The following is a 5,056-nucleotide window of genomic DNA, read 5'->3' as shown; positions in this document are numbered from 1 at the left end:
GGGAGGTTAATGAGACACCAGCCCGCTCGGAGCCTGCAGGAACTCGGTCCGGGTTCAGCTAGGAAACTGCTGTTATTTTGCACACACTGTTTTGTGTGTGTGCGCGTGTGTGTGTGTACGCTGCAGAGGTCACATGTAGGTCACTGCTGCTTTACATTCATATTTTTCTGGGCGTAAGTGTGGCCACAACCCGCGGTTTGCCCTCTCCAAGGAGCTGGGACCTGATTTTCTAGCCGTGTTTTCTGCTCTACTCTGATCACAGATGCTGGAGCAGGTATCGCTTCCGTGCGCATTGTCTGTGCCGTAGTGCTGCAGTGAGAGGCGGCGGCATCTCCCCTGTAGCTTATTTAAGATTCAGGCGGCGTTGGATTTAGGCTCTGATGGTCGAGAGAGAGGCTGCAGCTTCATTAACACCCCGAGAGAAGAAGATGAGGAAGAAGGAGAGGAAGAGGAGGGAGAGGGCGGGAGGCGAGCACAGGACCGGGAACACTGATTTCTTTGCTCATTGACTGTTTAAAACGGTAGTTTCAAGGAAAAGACGCTAATGGCTTAAATATGAACTTTAACGCATTGAAACATGTCGGCTTATAGTGGAGAACCGCACTCAGACGTGTCTTCTCTCTTGTATCTGATTGGGCATCTGTTTGCCCATAAAAAATAAATAATACACATACTCACACATTTCTTTATGCGTAAAAAAACAGTTTTCAGTAGCTGTTTGCTGTTGATTCACACCTGATCTGGATTTCTGTCCATCTCTGCGTCGAGCTGCTTCTCAGGCATCTGCAGGCCTAACTGGCTTCTATACTCTGCTGTATTGTGTTAAATTTCCACTGTATTGCTTTGTTGCGGCATCTCGGAGCATCTTACGGCTGCGGGCCTGCGGGGCCATCATAACATCATAAAGTGTGAGCGTTGCCGCATTGCGAAAACGCTTTTTACGCACGGCGTCTCCAGTCCAGGTGCCGCCGTGCGTCACGGCGCGGCTCAGGTTCAGCTTTAACTCTAAACCAACGGGATTATTTCACAGCCAGCAAACCAGATTTACTTTCTCTGAGGTGAAGTGCATCGCTGTGATCAGGCCACACGGCCGAGAGCTTCACTTTACATCCATGGAACAAATTATGGGATGTTGCTATCAGCTCTTCTCACTATCCTGTTATTATCTATTTATATATTTATTTAATATTGAGCCGTGCAGAGGCCGAGTTTCATCACGGAGCTGTCCTGATGGAAATACCCCCGCACGGTGCGCGTTCACGATCCTATTTACAGGATAAAGCCTATATTTTATTAGCTGTTATTGTTATCACCTCTTTCATTAAAACTCTTCTTATGAAAAACACACCAAGGGCGTTACCGTGCGCCGCTGAGGCTTTGCTTTTTCTGACTCATCTCCTTTTTAACTATTTTAGTGTTAGCCTAAGGAAACTGTTCCCGGTGCATTTCTAAACATTAATCACATTTTTTTTTTCTTGTATTTTCACTCATTGAATCTCAGTCAGAATGAACACACAACACGCCTGTCTGGATATTTCAATCTCACCATCGCACATTATTCTTATTTAAAAATAAAATTAAATACATTAAATAAAATGCAATTTATCATAAATTTGCCCGTGTTTGGAATTATTATTAATGTTGTTACTAATGGATGACCCCCACCACCACCACCACTCACTCACACACACACACATACACACGCACAATGGAGTTGTCCACATACGACCTTTAAACGTTGTTCAAAAGGCTCGTGCTATGATGCTTTTTCATGTAAAAGAGAACATTTGAAGGTCCAAATATTTATAAACATATAGATCTATATGGCAGTTGTTCTTTCAGCTTGTTGATGCTCAGTGTCTCAGACCTGCACTTAAAACCAAACAGCCGCAGGATCACGGAGCCAGGACTTCAGGATCAGGATGTTTTATTAAATTAATAAAGTGATTCAGTTATGGTGCATCGGGATGTGAAAACACAAAGAGACAAAAGAGGAAAGGAAACCCTGGATATTAGCAGGTCGGCTAATTATTATCCTGCAGTGTTTCCTAGTGGGAATCACAGAGAGAGAGAGAGAGAGAGAGAGAGAGAGAGAGAGAGAGAGAGAGAGAGAGAGAGAGAGAGAGAGAGAGAGAGACGCATGAACACTAATTACCTTCCACCATCCAAACACACAAAAGAGAGACGAGAAGAAGACAGAAAAAAAAAAACTATTTTTTTTCTGTTTTGGTTCTACTGCTGCTGTAGTTTTTCCTGAAGAGAAGAAGAAAATAAAATGGCGACAGAGAGAGAGAGAGAGAGAGAGAGAGGGTGAGAGAGAGGGGGGCTCTAACAGCAGTCCACGAGGAAAATGCAATAAATTCCTTGTTGTTTTTATGAAAATTTACAACTTTGTGATAGAAGTTTATGAGTGGCCGGGCGCGCGGATTGGCCGACGGGCTGGTCATGTGGACGCGCTTAACGTGAACATGAACTTTTTATGATTTCCCAAGTGGCTATATTGCTGCGCTCCGCTCGGCCCGCCAGCCTTCTCCCTCTCTCCCTCTCCCTCTCTCTGTCTGTCTCGTGCTCCGCTCCCGGTGCTGCTGCTGCAGCTCGCGAGGCGCCGCCGCGGACCCGGAAACCGAGCCAGAACCCCCCTCTCGCGGTAGATTAGCGGTAATGATAATTAGCAGGGACTAGTTAATGAGAAAACTAGTCCTGACTGAGTTAACAGGCAGAAGGAGCACCCCCCCCCCGCCCCCTCCCTTCATACACACACACACACACACACACACACACACACGCACACACCTCCCTCCTCTTCCTCCTCCTCTTCCTCCGTCGCTGGGTCTCGTGCTGCCGTCTATGCTAATGTGGCGGACCGAGATGGGGACAGTTTCCGCCGCCGCGATGGAGAGTGGAAGGAGGGGAGCGAGCCGCGAGCAGGGAGCGCGAGAGCACAAAACAACACCGGCGGTGACCTCATTATTTTTACTTCATCTTTTTTACTGTTTTATTTTTGTGCCCAAAGTGAATTCACTTAGTGCGCGTTGTTTTTTTTTGTTTTTGTTTGTTTTTTTTCCCACACTGACGATGATGAAGATGATGGTGATGATGAAGATGACGGCGATTGACAACAGGAGCGGACCCCCCCTCCTCTTCCTCCTCCTCCTCCTCCTCGCGCGCCAGCCCGCCAAGCCCGCGGCTCGCTCGGCCGTCCCGCGGCTGTCGGGAGCCTGTCTGCTGCTGCACGCGGGATGCCTTTGATCCGGAGCCGCAGGTGTGATGTGGCGGCTCGTGACGGATTATCAACAAACGGTAAGGAGCCTCGGTCCTGCCCGGCTCGCTGCATGCGCTCTCCCCCCAGAAATATGACTAATATGCAGAGTTGAGCTGAATGTGCGCGCTGAGCAGTGCGTGTGGACGGTACGGCAGCCGGGAGGCTTCGCCCTCTCAGACTGAGTGAAGGGTGTGATGGATTAGCGGGATTATCCGGGTGAATTAGCTCGGTGAGAGCGGGGATTAGCGGCGGAAGGCGCCTCCATCAGTCTCCCGGGTTTGTTTGGTTTGGGAGGCTGCAGCCCGGAGAGATTAGTCTGCTCTGACCGGCCGCTGTGCGCGGTGCACGGTGCACGGTGCACGGCACGGGGTGAGGAGGGTGGAGGTAGTGGTGTGTGTGCGTGGTGAGGTGGGGTGGGGGTGCTCTGGCTTTGATGAGCTGCTTTGTTAAAATGTGGATTTGGGAGCAGAGGACAGTGTATTTTTCCTGAGTCGTGTGTGTGTGTGTGTGTGTGTGTGTGTGTGTGTGTGTGTGTGTGTGTGTGTGTGTGTAGCTCTCAGTTTGTTTTGTTTTTCACTTCCAGCTCGCGGTGGAACAGCTTCCAGGTTATTTCAGCTGACTGACAGTGTGTGTGAGTGTGTGTGTGTGTATGTGTGTGTGTGTGTGTGTGTGTGTGTGTGCGCAGGCGGGACAGAGGAATGTTTTTCTGGCTGTCTGAGTCCGTCCTGCCCACTTTTATGACTTTGTTTCCCTTCTCATTTCCTCCCTCCGGCGGGCGGGATGGTGTTGTTTTTATGGCCGCCGGCCGGGGAGAGCATGCAGGACACCGCCCTGTGTGTACCCCCCCACCCCGCACCCCACTTACCCAACACACACACACACACACACACACACAGGTCTCCCTGTCTGTCTTCTCTTTGGTCTCCAATTTGTTGTTGTCTCAAATATCAAACATCCAGACTGGAGGGAATCCCTTCATCTCTCTCTGTCGCTCTCTCTCTTACACACACACACACACACACACACACACACACACACACACACACACACACACACACACACACACACACACACACACACACAGAGAGAGAGAGAGAGAGAGAGAGAGAGAGAGAGAGAGAGAGAGAGAGAGAGAGAGAGAGAGAGAGATCGCTAAGGTTTAGCTATTTGTGTCTGTCTCCAGGTGGCTAGTATAAACGTAAGCCGTCCAATTTGCCTGCTTTAGTCCACTGAATCTTATTGTTGTGATTATCATTGTTGTGATTATCGTTGTTGTGATTATCGTTGTTGTTGTTGTTGTTGTGAGGCCGCCGCCGGCTGGGTGTTCTCTCTGTTGTACAAGCAGTGGGCTGCTAGCTTGTGTTTTAGTAGCTACTTACTGATGTGCCAGTAATTATACTGATACTAGTAGTAGTATCATTATTATTATTATTATTATTATTATTGTTGTTGTTGTTATTATTAGTGGTAGTAGTAGTAAGAGATAAGATATTCCTTTATTGGTCCCACGGTGGGGAAATTTCACTTAGTAGTAGTATCATTATTATTATTATCACCCGTGGTGTTATAGTAAACAAAATTATAATTATCTCGCCAGTAATAGCAGCCAATTTTTCATTACCATACTTATAAGGCTCTGTTCTAGTCTTTTATATAAATTGTAAAGATTTTATTTTTTATTCTTGAAACAAGAAAACAAGAAGACGAAAGAAGAATACACCCAATAACAACAACACTAATAACACTAATATAATAATAATAATGACAACAACAACAACAACAACAATAATAATA

Source organism: Myripristis murdjan, chromosome 8, assembly GCF_902150065.1.
Source record: "Myripristis murdjan chromosome 8, fMyrMur1.1, whole genome shotgun sequence".
NCBI classification, from domain to species: Eukaryota; Metazoa; Chordata; class Actinopteri; order Holocentriformes; family Holocentridae; genus Myripristis; species Myripristis murdjan.
This window is presented reverse-complemented; position numbering follows the sequence as displayed.